The 21,473-nt window shown below is 43.8% G+C and overlaps 1 protein-coding gene across 3 annotated transcripts in view; it reads left to right on the top strand.

Annotated features, from left to right (window-relative positions):
• The window catches only part of CDH11 (cadherin 11), a 153,890-nt gene that overhangs the window by 42,575 nt on the left and 89,842 nt on the right, over positions 1-21,473 (top strand). For all 3 annotated transcript variants that reach the window (XR_007455956.1, XM_049622783.1, XM_049622784.1), the window contains exon 2: positions 20,327-20,451. The gene's annotated coding sequence lies outside the window, so the exon portion shown is untranslated. The remainder of the gene's footprint in view (positions 1-20,326; positions 20,452-21,473) is intronic.

The following is a 21,473-nucleotide window of genomic DNA, read 5'->3' as shown; positions in this document are numbered from 1 at the left end:
CACCCAGGCACCCTGTCCCTTGAAGTTTTAATGAAGGGGGGGTGAAAGATGGCTGATTCAGGTATACTGAACTGGTGGTGTTTTATTACTCACAACTTGTTCCTTTTAGAGCCTGCGTGGTTTTGCAGTGCTAACCAATGCACAGCTCCCTCCCCTGTGACAGTCCTGCCCCTGCTTTCACAACCAGGCAGAGGAACAAGGGAAATAGAGAGTTAAATGAACTCCCCCAAAGGGCAGTCACTGGGAGTCAATGGGTATTTGCTCTATTGTATTTGTTTGATTTAGAACAAAACAAAACAACAAATGTTCCCTGCCTCTGGGTCCAAGGATTTAGCTGCAGATTTAACAACAGCAGTTCCCATGAATAATGAAAGAGTTTCCAAGTTGTCTGCAAACAACCAGGACATCAAAGAGACACGAAAATGAAACTCAGGTGTTTACTTCCCCTTGCCGGTGTCCCAAGCCTCAGCAGCATCTTGGCCATCACCTGGGCACTTACTGGATATGCAGAACCTCAGTCCCCTGTCTCAGACTTTCTGGAGCAGAATCCGCATTTTAATAAGATCCCCAGGTGACCTAACAGTGGGAGAGGACTCTCCCAGGAAAGAATGCTAGGAAAGAGGAAGACTTACCTCCAGGGCTGGGATGAAGTGAGTGAGTCCCTCACTCCAGGTCCATAATTTAAGAGTGCCAAAAAAAGGCAGCGATCAACGTGAGCAATATTTAATGTGATATCTTCAAAATGCTTCTTAAAGTGTTTTTTTAAAGGTACCTGGAGACCTCCTTTCTGGTTCCTTGTGGGAGAGGCATGATAAACTACTAGAGGGGGTCTGGGAGCTTTGGTTTCCGTTTTCTTTAAGTGTTCTAACTTTTCAGCAAGTGAAATTGCATGGAGTTTTTTCCATTTTGATCTGCATACCTCAATTTATATCATTAGCTTTTGCACAACTGTGATTATACACAACGAATGTTGCATCATAACCTGAACGTTTAAGCTCCAAGTTCCGTTCGGCTGCCAAACATAGATCATGCTAATGATGATGCTAATGATCGAGGCAGGTAGCATTTATCGAGGGCTTGCTAGATGCTAAGTGCATTACATGCAGTAACTTACTCACTTTTTACAAGAACCCTATGAGGGAGATAGTGTTTTAATCTCCATTTTAGTGATGAAGAGATGGAGGTCCCGTCTGAGGGTAGAAGGAGGTAAAATTCCTATGTAGGCAACTTGCTTCCAGACTCTACCCTCGTTACTTCTTCACGAATGTAGAGTAGAACAGTGTGAAATGAATTTATATGATATTCAAGGTTCTAAGCCAAATGTATGCACGTGGTTTTTTTTTTCTTCAGTATTAGGTTGCCAAGGTTTTTATTCTGAAAATCTTCCCCTTTTATACATTTTTTATGTTAAAATGTTTTTTAAAATAATGAATGAGAGTCATACGTGATGGTAGTTGCCTTTTAGAAATATCTGTAAAATTTTGGCTGCCATTTTCTTTTTAAGTGGGCCAGGAGGGGAGGGGAGAAGAGGCTCTTAGTTCTAGGGAAGGCAGATAACTCAGGATTCCCCCTGCTGTGCTGGGGGCACTAGTGAGCCCAGGTGGGGGATCTTGGCCCCACCCAGTCCCTCTCTGTGCTTCTGCTCTGCCTCTGGGGCTTGTGTCTGTGCAGGACTCATTAGCAGTGGGTGTGTGTCTCATCACAGTGGCTCATTCACGGGGCTCCCAGCCGCGCCAGGGAGCGGGCCGCCTCTCTGGCTGTCCTAGGAGGCCGCTGCTCCAGGCTGTCCAGAACAAAGCTGGGCTGCACCCTCTCACGGCCCTGTAGCGTCCAGTGTCCTCACAGGAGATGTCCTAAGATCAGAGAAGAAAGGAATCTTTTGGAAATGGCACTGTCACCCTGGATCCTGCCTCTCAAAGAAGATTCTAGGTGGTCAACAGCTGCTCGGTGACCTTCGTGGTGGTGGAGTGGGTAGGCACAGGGTTTAACAAGCCCGGCCTCTCCATCTGCCAGCCTGAGTGCAGGTGCCAGTGACACCGCCCAGCCCGGACGAGGGAAGGGAACAGTGACACAGAGGTCCCGGCAAAGGGCACTGGCTGGCGTGGAGACACCACTTTAGGACGGCAGTGCTGTTTTATTTATGTCTTGCCCCATGCTGTAGCGCTCTGTTCTCCATCACGCGTTCGCTGTGACTACATTTCCTCTCAGGTCCATCTCCATCTGATTCAGGCTTTGTTTTTAAGTCCAGCTTTGTCGCTGCTGCCAGAACCATGCCTCAGTGGCTTGGCATGAACCGTTGATCCTATCTTAGGAGTTTCCAAAAGTTTGTTCTGGTCTCTCTGAGAGAAGTGGCATGGACTGGGCCCCACTGCCAGATTGTAGAGTCTGGGGACACGTGCTTGGGGCACTATTTCCATCTTCCGTCTTTGTCTGGTCTCCTTCTCATTAAATCTTCTAGGTCTGTGGAGTTGACTATCAATTGGTGCCTGACCTAGTTACAGAGAGCCACTACATTACCCTGTGCTCATCATAATAAATGGATTATAACAGTTTGTTCCTATGATTCAAAGTGGACTCTGTTATTTTAGACTCATTTCTCCCTCCTGGGACTATGTGTGTGCATGTGAATGCACTTACGTGTGTGTGTGTGTGTGTGTGTGTGTGTGTATGTGTTGTGCAGCTGCGCAAATGAAGGCTGACATTTTCCGTTGCTATGTTGAGACTTTGCTTTTGGACCACAGACCTGTGGCTTTGCATGGAATAGTTAATGGGCTTCCTGGTTTCCCTGAATTGATCCCCTTTCATTGTCTATTTGGAGCACTTTCCCTGGAGCACGGATTCTCACGTTTTCTGCTCTTGGTGTCAGCTCTGTTTGTCTCTCTTCTGCCAAAGGGCACCACGGAGTTACTCAAAGGACCTTTGGAACTGTTTGTTCAGTGAATGAAGAGCTCATTTGGGGTAGTTTCTGGGACAGCACATGCTTCCAACTGGTTCCTGCTGCAGCATTGCTGGGCCATGACTCAGGCATCTGGCTTTTGCCTCTGCTGATCTCAGAAGCCACATGGGAGGCTGACTTTGTTGGTGTGTCCCAGAGTCCGTGACCTTTTCATCATTGTACCTTGCATTTTGAAAGATACTCCCCCCAAACAAACTGTATTTATAAAGTAATAACCAATCTGTGTTCTCACTTTTAATTAATCATATGTACATAATTGCCAATCAGAGCTTCTAATCAGTATGAGTTAATCAGTGTTAACATTTATTTATTTTATGAAGCACCTTCTATGTGACTGACCTATGCCAGGTGCTGGAAACAGAAAAGTGAACAAGATTCAGTCTAGACAAGGGCTTCCAGTATATCCTATTTTTGTTAAGTTATCATTTTAATTTGGGTAAATGTATTGAGCACCTTCTGTGTGTCTGGGGCGGAACTGAATGTCTCACATATATTATCTTCACTAACCTGTGAGTTAGGTCCCACAGCCACTTTTCAAGCAAGGAAACTGATCCTCATAGAGTTGAGTCATTTGCTCCAAGACATACATTTAATTACAAAGCAGAGGCAGGATTTGAACCCAGGATTGTCAAACCCTAAAACCTTCCCATGGAGGTTATAGTTAACAACTCCTTGCTTGTTTCTTTCTCTCTCCTTCTGGACAGGTGTTTGGTTTTGTGGGCAGGAGGGGGCCCTATGTTCTTTCCAGGCTCTCTGGCTTCTGGCTTAGTTTCTTTCCCCCCAGTTTTACTGAGATATAATTGACATGTAACATAATGACTTGATGTACGTGTATTTTTTTTTAATGATCACCACCATCAATGAACATCAATCACCTCCCATACTTATACATTTTTTCTCTTCTGATGAGTATCTCTTTTAAGATTTACTCTCTTAGCACCTTTCAGATATACACTATATTATTGCTTGAAGTCTCTGTTCATAGCTTAGTTTGAAGTATATAAAAACACTGAGTACAAATGAATTTGTTGCTGCATATAATAATGGAGCTTTGAGCTTTCTTGAGACATTGAGGTTACTCATTTCCTGATTATTTAAAAAAAAATTTAAATATTTATTTTTGAGAGAGAGAGAGAGAGAGAGAGAGAGAGAGAGCATGAGAAAGGGAGGGGCAGAGAGAGAGGGAGACACAGAACCCGAAGCAGGCTTCAGGCTCTGAGCTGTCAGCACAGAGCCTGACACAGGGCTCATGAACCATGAGATCATGACCTGAGCCAAAGTCGGATACTCAACAGACTGAGCCATGTAGGCACCCCGTTCCTGATTGTTTTGATAGGGAAACTGAGGCTCTGAGTGTCTAAGGGGTTTGCCTGTGGTCTCAGTGTAAGATCTGGGCCTGAACTCAGCACCCCCGAGGTGCAGGCTAGTTGTGTCATTTACAGCCCATTACCTTGTTACTGGCTAATTTCTTCTGGATAAGGTGGTGAATCTCAAGAGATCATCTGTGTAACTCTAGACTAGAGGTAAGAGTAGCCAAAATTAGATTATGAGGCAAGCTCATTAAGGGTAAGGGTCTAGTGTTGCTCATCACTGTGTCTCCAACCCCAGCACAGCCTCGGGTACACTGCAGGTGGTCAGTGGGTATGCCATGGATGAGTGAACTGGAAAAAATGAAGGGGGCCTCTAGGGATGGTCATCTCATGTTACCTGTTTGGTTGTTCCTGACCTCCCTTCTTGGATTCTCCCATACCAGAGAATATTTTAGGATCAAATTGATGTTATCAATATTTCATCTGGCACTTCAATGATTCAGTCATTTAGTATCATGAACTATTTTCCTGTTTCTATTTTGGAATAAATTAGCTGATTCTTTAGGCATCTTGAAGCAGAGTAGTCTTTTTTATATTTTCTTTTTTGTTTTGTTTTGGGTTTTTGTTTTGCTTTGTTTTGTTTTGTTTCTGGTTGTAAAGGAAAGTGATGGAGGCACTCCATCACCAGACTGCAGGTTCACTTTGGTTGTGGCTGGCTCAGGGATTTACCCTGCAAAATAGACACCTGCTGTTGCATGAGAATTTATCACATTGAAAATTTGTGTCCAGGACAGATTATATATATGTATGTGTGTGTGTGTGTGTACATATATATATATATATATATATATATATATATATATTCTTTTTTTTTATTATTATTTAAATAATGAGGAAGAATAAAGGGGAAATATCACCCAACCATGGTTCATTGACTCTGACTCATTCCTTACTTTTCTCTTCCCTTCCAGTAGTTAACTTAGGAACATTTTTACATTGTTGTAATTGGAGTAAAGATTTTCCTTCATAATGAACTATGTTGAATTGGTCCGACATATTTTTCTACATTGCTTTACAATTCACATAATTGTGACTTTGGGAAGGAACTGCTGTTCCATGCAGGGCATGCAGGGTGTTACTTAAACATTTTCCCGTTACAACAAGGCGATTTCGACTTTACATCAATAGAAAGTTATTATTCTTACTGGGGATCTGGGTGAAATAGGGTGGGATTATAAGAGATTGGCAATACCTAGAGGCCCTTGTTCTCAAGTCAGTTATTCCATATGAGTCACTTTGTTACAGCTCCAACGCCCTATTTCTCTGATGAAAAAAGAACACTTGAAACATGCATGTAGAGAAACCTAGAATTAGTCAGTACCATAATTTTTTGGTTAGTTTTCTATTTTTTGGAATTTTTTACAGTTTATTTTTTGAGAGAGAGAGAGAGAGACAGAGAGACAGAGAGAGAGAGAGAGAGAGAGAGAGAGAGAGAGAGAATAAGTAGGGGAGGAACACACACACACACACATACACACACACACACACACAGAATCCCAAGCAGGTTCCATGCTATCAGTGTAGAGCCTGATACGGGGCTTGAACTCACTAACCGTGCGATCATGACCTGAGCTGAAACCAAGAGTCAGGCACTTAACTGACTGAGCCATCCAGGTGCCCCACTATTCTTTGGAATTTAAATAATTAAGATGACTTATGAAGCAAGCATCTTTCCTAATTTGCGAGAAGCATTTTCCTCATTTCTGAAACTGGGAGGCGATTAACCAGAAGGCAGAACAACAAAGGAGATAAAATTGTGACCACTCAGGAAAGCAAACCTGGTCTTAGCAGCTTCTTTAGGAAAAAAAACAACAACAGGAAAGGCAGAAAACTGTTGAAGTAAATCTGTGTGTTCCCTTGCAGGTCAAACCTGTTAGGATTAGTCCTTTAATGAGGTCACTGTGTTTTAGAGGATGCATCTACAGAAAGGTTCTGGTAATGAGCCGACTTGGAAGAGGAGGTTGAGAGAGCTTTCATTAACTCTGCTTGCATCATAATTTGGCAAGGTCACGGAGAGAATCTTCTTTAGGACACTAAAAATAGACAATCTCCTAGATCCAACTGTGCTGTCATCTCTCCTTGTCTGCTTTTTAGTCACATCTTATTTGGGTAGCTCTCTTCATTCTCCTCACCCACCTGCCTCCTTTGCAACTCTGCGTTTGCTTCAGATCTGCTGCCGGACCCCGAGTGCTGGGATGATAGTGAAGGCAGGTGGTTTCAGTACCTTGTGCTCACCTGACTGCTTTCCCTTGCACTTCTATCCATCTTCCTTCCTTCCTTCCTTCCTTCCTTCCTTCCTTCCTTCCTTCCTTCCCTGCCTCCTTCCTTCCTTCCCTCCCTCCCTCCTTCCTTCCTTTTACCTCCCTCCCTTCTTTTTCACCTTAACATGATCCCCAATTCTACACATTTATCTCTGCAAAGAGACTGGCATGTAGAGATGCTCTATATGCAACATCTGAATAAGTGAGAGGAGGAACGAATGAATGAATGAACTGTCAGATCTCCAAGAAAGCGGTGTTCTACTGAGAGATCAGTGGGGCTGGGAAGACCTCTGCCCCCCTTGAAGGCATAGCCCACTACTGTTTTATATCCTCCTCTTTGCACACAACCCCCACCCCCTCATGTGTAATATCTTCATTTCACCTATGTGTTCTGTTGCTGTCTAGTTGTCTGTCTGTACTTGTACACATCTGTCCATATCTTAACATGCACATCTGATATTCAGAATGAAGTTCTATAAAAATTCAAAGGAGCCATTTAGCTCCTAGATTCATTATGGTTAAAACATAGCCATGGATTAAATAGAAAAAAGCAGGAAGAGGCAGTGATCCCACAACCTCCCCATACCACCCACACCTACCACAGCCCCTGTAGTAGCCTTTGGGGGTACCCAGAAATACCCAGTCTTAGGATTTGTGAAGTCCCTCCAATGTAAGTTCTGGTCTCTGTTTCTGGCCGGCAGCCAATGCAGATGATTATGCTACACTAGGTGGTGACATGGACGACAGGGTTTCTGCTTTTTACCAGTTTATAGGGATAGGGAGTGGCAAGCAAATGGTTGCCAGAGTGATTTCCTAGAACAACAAGGTACCTGAGGACTTGAGGCCTGAATGGCTGATGGAGACTATACGCTGGAGATGTTGCCTCATCCTGTCAAACACTGAGCGTCGGCTCTGAGCTAGGCACGCATGTGCCAATCGGGAGGGATCCTAAGAAAAAGTCATGATCCAGTCTGTTTTCTTAACCTGTTTAAGTTTGCAGTGTCCTTCGTCACTAATTGTTTACTGTTTATTTTTCTGCTCGCTTTCTAACTCTACCACTGGAAGAAAGGTCTGCAAGAGTAGCAGCCCTGTCTGCCTGGTACTCTAGTATCTTGGCCAGGATCTGGCACCTCAGGAGACGTTGGTTTACAGGATGAATGGTTGGTAAAGATGATGCCATAGTGAGTTGAGTGTGTGTGTGTGTGTGTGTGTGTGTGTGTGTGTGTGAAGCTGAAAACGGAAGATGGGTTATCAGGAGGAAGCAACTTAGCCAGGGCCTTAAAGGACAGGAACGTTTATGAAGAAGAAGAAGAATGTACTTTCTTTTTTTTTTTTTTTTAATGTTTATACTTTTGAGAGAGAGAGAAAGAGACAGAGCATGAGTGGGTGAGGGGCAGAGAGAGAGGGAGACACAGAATCCGAAGCAGGTTCCAGGCTCCGAGCTGTCAGCAGAGGGCCCGACGCAGGGCTCAAACTCACGAACTGTGGGTTCATGACCTATGCCATAGTCGGACGTTTAACCGACTAAGCCACCCAGGCGCCCCAAAGAATATGCTTTCTATGCAAAGGCTAAAGTAGAGAAGAGTGGGGCAATGTGGTTAAGTTTAACAAAAACAGTCATTTCTGGGAAGGAGCTGCCCCAGGTGAGGCTGAAGGCCAGCTGGCTCCCTAACGAAGGGCCTGCCCTTGGGGAAAAGCAGGTGATGATGAGGCACTGAAGTCAGAATGTAGTCTGGGGGGCCTGGGTTTGCACCCCCACAAGCTGGGTGACTGGGGTACCTTACCCATCCTCTGTGTCTCAGATTCCTCCACTTGCAAATAGAGGCGATGGATGTAACAGTTTGAGCACAGGACCTAGAACAAAGCAAGGTTTGGTTATTGCTAAAAGCAGAGGACGCCAGACCAAGGAGCCCTTCAGTGCTTTGAAACCAGGAGCAGGCCAAGCAGATGCGTGGTTTAGAGTAAGCAGCGAGTAGCATGTGGGGGATGGGCCAGCTCACAAGTGCTCCTGGGAGGCAGATGCTGCCTGCAACCTCCCTGCCTCCTTTCCTCACCTGCTGGAGACTCTGAGCACCCCCCCGCCCGGCCCCCCACCAGCCCCTTGCTGGGGCTGCTATAATCTGGCAAGCATTCTAGTCCTATTATGTTCACACTAAGGATGTTGCTCAATGCCGAAGGCAGGGTCGTCTGGCTGCGAGCAGTGGGATAAGTAACCCTGTGGCATCGTCTCTGGGATGGCTGTGATGGAACTGAAGACCAGCTTTAACTTCATGGGCTCGGAACTCCTGTGCCTGGTTGCGTGTCCTTGTCTCTTTGTGTGCCGCAGCCCCGACAGGGATATGACTTCTCTGCCTGAGCTTTGCATATGAGCCTTCATTCAGACTGCTGTTTCGTGCTATTTCTCCTTTTCTCACTTTTATCATGTAAAGCAGCACTATATGTTTCTGCACCTCATACATCCTTGCAGGCGGCCTTAAACTTCCTGTGGAATAAAACCACGTTATTTGTAAATGCGTGCCATGAATGATAGGGAGACGTACAAGGTGGATTCTGTGCCCTTTGTGTTTTCAACCTAGTTTCTTCTCCATGAAGACCTAGATTCCTGGAGAGCTACAAGACTCTGCTCCTGCCTCACTGCAGACCGTCACCAGGTCTGCACTGACCTTCGTCACTTCATTTAAATTTCATTCCTGACCTTGGAAGAGGACCACAGTTGTTCCTCACGGGCCCCTGCTGCACCTGACCCAGCACGTGGTATTGATGAGGATGCTGCAGAGAGACGTGGGCCCATGCAGGAGTCTCCTCTTCACCCGTTTCCTCCTCGGAGCCTCGGTGTCTCCATGTGTGAAGTCATCATCGCCTACCCCCCACGTCAGTCATTCATGCTTATCTTCAAAATATGCTGTTACTTAATATTCTCTTTTGAACTCATTCTGTTTTTCTTAAATATTTTTGAAGCAAATTATATTATGGGGCACCTGGGGGGCTCAGTGGGTTAAACGTCCGACTTTGGCTCATGTCATGATCTCACGGTTCATGGGTTCAAGCCCTGTGTCAGGCTCTGTGCTGACAGCTCAGAGCCTGGAGCCTGCTTTGGATTCTGTGTTTTCCTCCCTCTCTGACCCTCCCCTACTCATGCTCTGTCTTTCAGTCAAAAATAAGTAAACATGAAAAATTTTTAAAAATTATATCACTACCATTGATCGTAAACCAGTATCTCTTGTGATAAATAGAAAGTATCCCCCAAATAGATATAATTAAAACAAACAATATAATCTATTCTGACCCTGAGACTACCTTCTCTAAAAAGAAAGATCTGTTCAGGAATTATTACAAATGGAGACTTCCTCTTTGTTGAGATCTGGATTGAAAGAGAATTGAAAGGTACTTTTCTACATCTGACTCATTGTCACTTAATGCCAAAAATAATAATAGTAATTTATGGGACTCCTATTGTGTCAGGCATTGCACTAATTTCTTTATATAGTCTTTGTAGCAGAAAACTGATAAATTTTTGATCATGATGATGCTGACTAATGATATTTAGTGAACAGTAAATTTGTGCCAGAAACAATAGGGTAATGTGTGTGCATTCTTTCATTTGTCAAGGAATGTCCGTTTTATAGGTAAAGAAGAAGAGTCCTAACTTATGGAACTGGTGAACAGTAGAACCCCAAATAGGAACGGGCCTGCCAGACCTGAATTCCATCCCGCAGCAGGGACTGTGCTGCCTGCCATCTGTCTAGCTCTCTTGCTTCACTCTTCTTCTGTTTGCTGGCTGACATACCACTTGGTTCGGTCCCTGGACAGGGTCCTCTGGCTTTCTCCAAGGTGACCAGACCATCTTGTCAGGGACTATGAAACCTAGTTGTGTCTACTTATCACCACCACTATAGCTAAAGGAGACCTCCCCCCACCCCCGCCACCCAATGTCCTCATGGTCTTCTGTGCATGAAGTGTCCTTGTAAAGATTGTCTTTATAACGGCACCAGGTTGGGCCTGTGAAAGACCATTAGAGAGGGAATGAGTCCTAGAGATCCGCCTAGCTCAGTGTTCCCCCAGGTATGGTCCAAGCTCTTCTGGAGGGTGGCTGGGTACTTTCAGCAAGGGAACTGATTATTCCAATTACAGAATTCCAGAGACTCAGGACAGGAAAGAAATGTATTGACCACCCCAGTACCCAATGTCAAAATTTATCTTATAAGTTGCTGGATAAGGAATGTAGTTTAAATATTTCCAGAGATGAGCAACCGACAAGTGAATAGTATGTTTGTGTGCATGTGTATATGGGTGTGTGTATAACTTTACACACTTAAAGTATCAGACAGCTGCAGATATCAAAACCAAGAAGGCATAAAGAAAACCTATTTCAAAATCAAGCCTGGTTTTCTTAGATGACATCATAGGATAGAGATTTAATAAGTGGACATTGTAATGGAAGATGTCACAGAGCTATTGTTTGAGTTCTAATAGGACGTTTGCCTGTCACTTTGACACCATTGATCCAAGCCCAATCTAGGAAGATGACCCAACTGTACACAGCTTCTGATAATGATATTTTTGTCTTTATTCTCAGTTCTTATCAATGAAAGCAGTTAAAACAGACTTTATTTGTAATCATTTGAGTATTTAAAAACAGATGAAGGGGCACCTAAGTGGCTCAATCAGTTAAGCGTCCAACTCTTGGTATCGGCTCAAGTCATGATCTCATGGTTCCTAGGTCCTAACCTGCTGTCAGCGTGGAGTCTGCTTGGGATTCTCTCTCTCTCTCTTTCTCTCTCTCTCTGCCTCTCCCCTTCTCTCTCTCTCTCTCTCTGTCTGTCTCTCTCTCTCTCAAAAATAAATAAACTTTTAAAAACATAAATAAAAAATGATGAAGACAAAATAAATAGAACTTTGAGGGTATGTGTGTATGTGTGAATCTGGGTGGTCCTGGGAGAATAGCCTGAATAAAGCTTTCTATGGGGATATTAGATTCTTGATATTGGCATGTGAGCTTTCCCTAGACCTTCAAGAATGTCAAAATTTGTGCATACAAGTGAAGAATATAATTCCACCAATAACGTGCAGCAAACTATAACTGAAACATTTCACTGGCCCGCTTCCCCTGCTGACCCTGAATGAATCCTGTGTACTTAACGAGGTGTGATGAGCATGCAGAGTCCCCGCTAGACTCACTCGCTGGGCTGGCTCGTGTCAGCCCCTCTGTGGCCAAATTCACACTTGTGCCTGAAGAAACTTAGAAGTCACCATCCACTGTGGGCCTTCAGAGGTACTTGCACCTCAGTGTTGGGGACTCGGTTCTTTATTTACTAGCTTAATTGTTCCAAAGCTATTTGGAAGCATTTAGTTTGTGACTTTGTCCAATGGATATACAATCGGCGAGAAAACACACATGCTTTTGCCTTTGTGATGCTTATGAACAATATGAATTTGTATAGTTTGTATCTTCAGAATCAGTATCCAGGAAGAGGTATATGACAAAACGGCACTTTTCCTTAACTTAATTAATTTTACATTGCAAAAGGATAGTCCCACTTAATTTTGAGAAACCTTGTTTGGTTTCTTTCCAAGCATAATGGCCCCAAGAGAGAATGCACTCCTATGATATCATAAATCAGTCACATTGCTACAGAGAGTGCAGCTAGCTTTTCTTACTTTGAGAGGTAATAGCAGACTCTGAGTATTACCAGCAAGCAGCAAAAAACTCTGCTGTGTATGTGTGTGTGTGTGTGTGTGTGTGTGTGTGTGTGTGTGAGTACTGCTTTGGCCTTATGAACATGGCGTTTTGCAAGTAAGTTGATTTTTGGTTGTATGAACGTTCCCCAGATTTGATAAACTGTTAAATATAAAGTCTCAGGTCTTGGGTTATATGCTGTTCGTCACTTCTTTGGAGGTACCTCATTAGCAGCTTCTCTCTCTCTCTCTCTCTTTCTCTCTCTCTCTCTTTCTCTTACTCTCTAGATAGTTCAGTAGTCTGGTAAAGTGGTTGAGTCACTGGTCACTTAAAAAAATCATTGGACTACTTCCCTAAATTAGTGCCCTGATTTATGTCTGCAGAAATGTTGAGTATGGCTGTTGGATGAATCGCTTGGGTTCAGACTCCCTGTGTCCAAATCCTGGCTTCACTGCTTTGTAGCTCTGTGAATGACAGCAACTTTATTCCATCTTTCTTAGCCTCAATTTCCTAGTTATTAAATAAAGAAAATGATAGCATCTGACGTATAAGATTGTTATAACATTACATCATGTATTATGTGAAAGTACTTAGCATGGGACCTAGCACATTACAAACTCTCAATTAATGTTTTCTTTGCCTGTTTGGATTAAGTTGTGTCTACATAACACGTGGCTCCTGGGAGTACAGAAGAGATGATATAGTTCGCATCAGGTGTACATGTCTATAACCATGCCCTTAAATCCTCAAAGATGATTAAATGCTTCACTTGGCATCTGGAGTATTTGGGAAATATGGATCACATTTTTCAAACTCAGTTCTTACACAAACACACAGATTTACCGTCAGTCAGTCAGGAGGTACCTATTGGTTACCCAGTCTTGTTAATAGCCAATTGTTTGCAAAGAGATAGCCTATTTCTAACTATAGATTTTAACTATTTTAGAAAATGAACCAAAACAGCTCAACATTGCTTTTATCAAGGCTGTGTAATTTGGGCCAAGTGAGGACATGTGACAGTCCTTAAAAATTTTTACAAATTATACCTGTACTTTGACATCAGGTGGATAAAAAGGATACATTTTTATGTTTAAAAAAATTTTTAAATACAGTTTTATGGTTGTTGTCCGTTTAATACCATTCATCTATTTCTCCAATAAGCGAGGCTCTGTTAAGGGTTAGCCGTGTACTGACCCAGGCCAGACAAACTGACTATGAGATGTAGCTTCTGTCTTCCAGAAGCTCAGAGTTTCCTTGGATGCAACATCGGAAGGGGCAGACAGACATAATAAAAGAGCTCTTCCTGGCAGAGAAATCTAGAGGAACAGAGGTGCACGGCAGGCCTTACTTACCTGGGCAGGACAGGAGGACGTGAGGCTGGGGGCAGACTGGGAAGAGGCACATAAGCTCTATCAACCAGGGTGGCCACCTCCCGACCTGATAGGGAAACATTTAGAGTTTTAATATTGTCAGATTTTTCTTTTATGTAAAAATGTAAAAAAGATCATTGTCCTCTAGTAAATGCTTCCATCAAGAAAGGAGTTTCTGTTTTGCTGTGTGCTGCTTTACTGTCAAATGCTGAGATGTTTGTTCATTCACAACACCGAGACAAGTAGGCAAAATAAAACAAACTGCAGAAGGAGGCGTTAGTGTTGTTCTGGGAGTTTGTGACTGTATGTGCCCTGACTGCTTTGTTTACCCCAGTGATTCTTTCTAAAACTTTACCAGTGCACCGTATGGACATCCCTGAAACCATCCTGTAAGGGAAGGATGTATGGACATCCCTGAAACCTTCCTGAAGCTGGGTTTGCTTGCCACCTCTCCGTCTCCCTAAAAGGTTAAAATATAAAGTGGCTGGCATTCTAGGGCAAAAATAAAATATACTCTTTTTATTTTCCTTCTATTGTAAGTGTTCCTCTCAGGTTCAATAACAGTATATGAACAGACTCCATGTATATTTGCGACTTTTACGGTGGATGTGCTTAGATTTTCCCCTTATTCTGACATTTCATTCCTTTTTTATTCAATAGAGAAATCATCATGGCATAGTGGGAAGGCAAAGCCTTAGGAGCAAGGGAAATCTAGGTTGGAATTCTTATTCTACTACTATTAATTAGCTACGTTGTGTTGGCTAAGTCAATTTAACACTCTGAGGTTAAATTCCTTCTCTTTTAGGAGGTAGCAACCGAATAAAACCAGCCCCCTGCAGTGCTGTTGGCAAGATTAGTTAAAAGAAAAATGCACGTGGAAGCACCGAGGCAGTGTAGATCAGGGGTATGTAGTAGGTGGCAAATAAAACTGGAGCTGCCAGGATCACAGTTGTTGATATGTTAACAGAGAGAAATCAAAACGACATCATTTGGGCAAGACATGGGGATAAAATGTAGAGTAGCAGGAGGCTTGCTCATATGCTAGATGACTGTTTGTTTATTCATTTCCCAACGATATTACAAAGGCTGTGAATATTTATTTAGTTCTGCTCCCAATAGTCCTTCTAATAGGGAATTATTTGGGTACAACGAAAGACATTTGTAAATGCGGCTGATAAGACTGGCATTGGACAAGGAGTGTTTTGTTGGACACAAGAATTCTATTGTCCCCGGCTTCAGTTGTCAAGTGCCCGGAGAACCCAGAATTTATGGTGCAAGCACAATGGTCCTTTCAGGGCCCAGCGAAAGAGCTGTGAGATCCTGCTCCCCGGCTTTTCAGGGCTTCTAATCTTTTTATCGGGCCCGGACAATGCCGGATTCAGCCGCTGCCTGAGCCTCCTGACTGTCCATTGGCCGCCAGGTATTGTGCGGTAATTACCATGGTGACAATGGACTCTCTCCACGGCCGTCCATCGGCGCTTTGGAAAACGGTGAAGGTTGTCACTTTGTATTAGGTGCCTCTAAAGACATGGCTTACTTAGAAAAACTGCTAAAGGGAAATAAAGAAAATCGTGTTAAGAGTTTGATTTAAAGGGCCACTGTGTCAAATCCATTTGGAGCCCAGGACCTCTTTATGGATGTTTTCTTGTAATTACGGTCAGACATTGGGCGTCATCCCTGTCCAGGCGGTGAGGGGCCGGCCTTGGAGGTTTTGCAGGAAGGCGTGAGCTGTGGACAGCTGGCAGCCCTTAACATTGGGTGAGAGCAGAAGTCTAAGCTGAGGCGGGGAACTTGGAGGGATCCCGGAACTTCTTTGAGACTCCGTTTCCTCAGCTGCAAAAGAATGGTGTGGGAAGCACTTGCAGATTAATGTTAAGTATATGTTATATACGATGCATGCAAAATACGTGGATATTACTTGTCTATAGACGCTTATACATCTACCAGAGAGCTTTATGAATAGCAAATCTACGATAAAAGGCAAAACTACTCTTTACATCGTGCACAATGGAAAAAGCACAATCTATATCTTTTCATAATCACAGGTACTGATTATTGAGTGCCTATCCTGGGTGAGGTAATACAGTTATTATCACTATTCTTAATGTAATCCTACAAAATAGTTATTATCCCCATTTTATACTGAGAAAACTGAAGCTTAGAGAGGTCTTGTTTTCTCGAAGTCAGACTAGCTTGGAAAAGGTAAAGCCTGGATTTTTTTTTTTCAGAGAGAGAGATAGAGAATGAGCACACATGTCAGCAGGGAAGGGGCAGAAAGAGAGGGAGACAGAGAATCCCCAGCAGGCTCCACGCCATCAGTGCAGAGCCAGATGCAGGGCTCGATCCTACGAACCATGAGATCATGACCTGAGACAAAATCAAGAGTCAGCCGCTCAACCGACTGAGCCACCCAGGCACCCCAAAGCATGGATACATTAAATTGAATGTATCCTCACTGCTTCCCCCCATTTTTTAAAAAAATTCAGAATCTATAAACCTTTCTTACAAAATATGTTTCACCATATGGTTTTGGAACTTTGGCAATAATTTCTTTACAGGAAAGAAAAACTCAGTGATGATTATTAACTGGGTTTATTCATCTTTTCAACAATGTCAGGAACATGTGACACCTATAAAAGGAAGAAACCCCTGCTCACAGGGTGCCCAGAGTCCACTGCCTGTGTGCTGCCCGGACAGAACAAGAAAAAGACACAGCAGAATCCGCAAAACCACTTGATCTTTCCATTAAAGCAAAAAAGCATATGGCCTTTGCTTGACTTCTTGGCCAAAAACAAACAAAAAACAAACAAACAAACAAAAAAACTGGCAGTTTCAGAAACCTGATATTTCATTTGTTTATTTAATAGTAACATATTTAATCATAGTTTGTCTCAGCTCCCTACCAAGATACCTGAAATCCCTTGTACTGTTACACCAAAAAGTAGTTTTCTGGGCTGACATACCAGAGGTACAGACATGATTTACCCCAGAAAGAAGGTCTCATTGTGCGTTCTTAAATCTGGCAGGAAAGGAGTGGGTTGTTGGTGATCCAGTCCAGCTACCCTGTATCCTTGCTCTAAGCACTTGGGCACTTCCTGCTTAGCCTCAGTTTCTTTACCTGTAAAATGGAGCTGTCACTGTCTCCTTGCGCTCCCTTGCTCCCTTCAGTAACAACTCTTTCCCCTTTCACCGTGCCATACCTGCATCAGCACTGCATACATAGTGGCCAGGGACCCTGAAGCATGTGTTGATGGAGTTAGTGGGATGCGGACTATTTTTTTTTTTTTCAACGTTTTTATTTATTTTTGGGACAGAGAGAGACAGAGCATGAACGGGGGAGGGGCAGAGAGAGAGAGGGAGACACAGAATCGGAAACAGGCTCCAGGCTCCGAGCCATCAGCCCAGAGCCTGACGCGGGGCTCGAACTCACGGACCGCGAGATCGTGACCTGGCTGAAGTCGGACGCTTAACCGACTGCGCCACCCAGGCACCCCAAGATGCGGACTATTTTAATTCACATATGCTTTCAGCCCTTACCCTCCCCCGACCACAGCACCACATATTGTTGTTTTTGTTGTCCTTGTAGTGTTAACAATGATCCTGGCCCCTGTCTGGGCTGCCTGCGTCCGCATTCTTGTGGAGGATCCATACATGTAGATCTGTCAGTCAAAGCGTGTGATCTGGAGCAGAGATCCTCAGAGAGAGACAGCAGTATGACCCGTGGGGTCAAAAGAAAGCCTATGGCCTTGTGTGTACTGAGCCTTCTAAACACTCAGAGCTCAGCAAGAGAAATCTGCCACAATCATATCCCCATCCTTCCCTGGCTTTTCTCCTTGCTTTTTTGTACGCTCACTAAGGGTCTTCTCCATCCTGCTTGACACTCTTGGCTTCAGTGTTCTTTTTCCTGATTTCTCCATCTCTCTGCAGTAATCTATGGCATGTTGCGTCTCTGCCCCTAGAGGCTCAGTGCTGCGGGACCTCTGCGCGCAGCACTGGACAGAGCTGGAAGCAGGCGGTGACTCTGTCCTGGGAGAGGGCCCATAACAGCACACAGTCCTTGAGAAAGGAAGGGGAGTCACTTGGAGAGTAGGTAGGGATGGGTGCCACAGTGCTGGGTTGGATTTCCCTGGCTCAGAAGGGAACGCATGATTCCAAGTCCTGGGGAATCATGAGATGCGGCGGGGAGGAGGGAAAATGAAAATTCCAAGCAGGAACAGCAGCGCAGAAAGAGAAGATGGGGGAGCATACACACATGGCCCTCTCACACCGAATTGAGTCTGCTGAAAGCACAAAAACAGCCAGGATTTCTTCTGTCATTGTTTTCTTTTCTAAGAAGCATGGTGCAGTTGTATACCAACATTTCCCACACAACCTACATCTCCTCTTTCTTGAATGTTTGCAGGGATTGGAATTCATAGACATTTCACCCGGCTATTTTTGTTTTCCTTCCAAAGCTCTTAATTGTCTGTGCAGGTTTTTGGTGAAAGGAGTTTTATAGGGAATAGCTTGCAGAGAGGTAAACAGTATGAGGCAAAGGGGGAGTTCAATTCGTTTTTATAGATTTGAGAAGTAAACTTTGAGAAGCACACTGGCAACAGATGCAGCTGCATGATTCGCTGACTGCATACTGGGGCAGGCAAACAGACGGACCATAGGCTATCATGTCTGCCCTGTGGGGTTCTGGTCCCACCTTGGGTGTTATTGGCTGCACACCTTGGGCAAAGAGTCTAATCCTTTGAGTGGTCGGGTGAGATACCCATATGGGCTCATGACAGCCAGAGTGGTGATATGTATTTAAAGAGAATACATTGGTGAGGCTTGTGGCAGATGTCTGTTCCATTTATGGTGTACTAGTTATCCATTGCTGAGTAACATACTGTCCCCAATTTAGCGACTTATAACAATTCACTATTACCTTTTATAGTTGAGTTTAGTGAAGTCATCTGGGTGGTTTTTACTTGGGGTCTCTCATGCTGTGTAGTCAGATGGCTGGAGTCACATGAAAGTTTGACTGAGTTGGAAGTCCAAGATGGCATCTTTGTCCACCATCTGGCACCTCAGCTTGGATGCTTAGAATAGCTAGGTATGGCTGGGCATCTCTCTCTCTATCCATGCAGCTTCTCCACATGGCTAGCTAGTGCTTCCTCCCAGCATGCAGGTCTAGAGTATTCAGACTTCTGACATGACAACTGACTTCTCCCAGATGAAGCTTCCAAGAGCACAAGATAGGCTACAAGATTTCTTATGACTCATCGTCTGAAAGTGTAGAGTGTCACTTTGCTCTGTCTCATGGGTGACTCAAGGACAGCTCAGATTCACATAGAAGGGGCACTGGGACATGAATATTGGCGGGTAGGGTTCCTTTGGGAGGGGGACATTTTTGGATACTAGCTCAACATGCAAGGTGATTGCAAAGTAGGGTCCTTCATCAGTTATGGGTTGTGTGCACTGTCCATGCGGCTTTTTCTCTATGACCGGACACCATGTCCATCTGGGAATAATCCCAGTGCTACCTTGTCCTCAACATCCTGGGAGTAGCACACAGTAGGACAATTTTATTATTCTTGCTACAGTCACCGAATCAAGATGCTATGGACACATTTTAGATTTATAATTCATCTTCAGCCATTCACAAGAAGGGTTTTTGACTGTTGTCGTTGCTGCTGCTGCTGCTGTTGCTGCTGTTGTTGTTGTTGTTTAGCAGAAGGGATAATGTGTGAGGAGCTGTTGGATGGAACCAAGATGAGACAAGGAAAAGTGGATTCGGAAGCAGAAAGGAAGCATAATAAAGAAAGTCAACTAAGAACCTGTTTCAGTTCTTAACGCAGACCAGGTTAATCCTAGAAGGTAGAAGCCCTAGAGGTGAAGGACGTTCAAGAAATCCTCTCTGTCATTGTGTTAAAGCTATGCCAGCCGCCACCTTCCTTGGTTCAGTGCCTCAGTTTTCGAACACGACAGCTGTTCAGACACTCTGTATTCGTCTCTTCATTCACTGAACAGATATACAGTGAGCAGCTGCTCTGGGCTAGGAAATGTGTTAGACACTTTGGGAGATATGAAGATGAATCAGACCAGAATTTGGGCAGCACACAGCCCCCACACAGAAATCCAGAGTATGCTGTAGTGCGGGAGGGGGCGGAGAGGAATGTAATCTTGATAAAGAATTGCAGCTCTGTCTTCTCAGCTCCGCTGGTGTAGGGATGACATCTCCTATCACGGCTGCCACCACCGTCACTCTTTTGCCCTTGAGACTGTCATTCTGTAAGGATCTGGCAGCAGCACAATAGTGCTTCTCCCTCGAGGAGGGAAGGTACCTACTTTGGACTCAGACACAATGTGGTTGTCTCAGAAACTGGCTCCAAGACTTCATATCCCCCTACAGGTTTGCTGGAGCAAATGTATGTGACGTATGGAGTGTGTTGTAAGAAGTTGGATGAATGGCTCCCTTTATCTTTTTGTCCAAGTACAAATGCACACACAGTCACACCGTCTTTTGTTACCTTTAAACCCATGGTAGGTTTTTCCCATTTCCTACACAACTGTGATCGTTTGTTTACATCTCTCCACACCTGGGCTGTTTTCCTCCAAGAAAAGTCTATCTATGCAACTGTGTATCCCCATTGTCGAGTAGTATGTCATTTTATCGATTCACGTCACCTTTAGATTAATAATGGTCCTTTCACTTTTTGCAGAAATCACTGTATTTTCGGCTCAGTGGACCCGTGACACTCGTTCCTGTTGTCATTTGTTGAGTGACCAATCAGATGGGTGGAGTGTGTTATAGAAATTGGCAGCAAGTATCCAATGGGTGAAGAAGGTAAGATGCATCCACTTTACTATACTATGGATGTGGAGGTGGAAATGATGCCCAGTGGGCCCCTCCCTGCAACCTGCCTTTGTTTGAAACTTCACCAAATCTAAAGAAGTACCTGAGATGAAAGCTGGCCTACTTTCTTGGGATTTGAGAAATGTGATTATTCACTGTTGTTCTTGGGGTCTCTTTATTGAACATCTGTTATGTATTAGTACAAACGTGATAGTTTTTTGTTTGTTATTTTTTTGGGGGGGGGAAGAGGGGTGACTATAGAAGATTCAGAGGAGGAAGAAAGAACTAAAAGAGATTCTTCAGCAAAAACTCAGCTGGATAGACTAGAAAAATTGCCATGTTGCTTTTTCCCACCTTTTCTTCTTTTGAAGATAATTCTAAAAATGTGAACAAGGTGGCTTACATCCCATGGCCAGGAGGCTGAACCTTTTAGACCTTGAAAGACAGAACATAAGATCATAAGCCAAAAGGCTGATTTCAACTGCCAGGCCCAGCTTTTCCATTCACTTTCCATGTGCCCTTAGGTTAATGAGCTCTTTTTTGGGCCACAGGGTGGTTGGACCTAGGGTCTTTAACAGTTTTTAAGTTTTAGGATTCTATGAATCCAATTATCTCCTCTATTTTTTCAGTGGTAACTGGAGCTATTTTTGTAAGACATACTAATATCCAGGTAGAAATTTAATAATTAATTCTACCAGCATGATTCCCTACATTTTAGGGGTCTAGACCCATCTATCCATATGTCTATGGCTCATCTCCATGTAGATGTCCACCAAGTGCCTTAAATGCAGAGGCCAAATATAAGTCACGCTTTTCTCCTCTAAACCTTCACTTTGTCCTATGTGTCACATTTCAGGGTAGCATCACAATTAACCCAGATCAGAAACATGGGAAGGGTACCATATGCCTCTCAATCCCTTGCCTCCAACAGCAGTTTATTCCTATTGCTTCTTACTGGTGCTATTCTGATTATCTCTGAAATATATATATATATATATATTTCAGAGATAATC

This window comes from Panthera uncia (assembly GCF_023721935.1).
Source record: "Panthera uncia isolate 11264 chromosome E2 unlocalized genomic scaffold, Puncia_PCG_1.0 HiC_scaffold_20, whole genome shotgun sequence".
In the NCBI taxonomy this organism is placed as follows: domain Eukaryota; kingdom Metazoa; phylum Chordata; class Mammalia; order Carnivora; family Felidae; genus Panthera; species Panthera uncia.
This window is presented reverse-complemented; position numbering and strand designations above follow the sequence as displayed.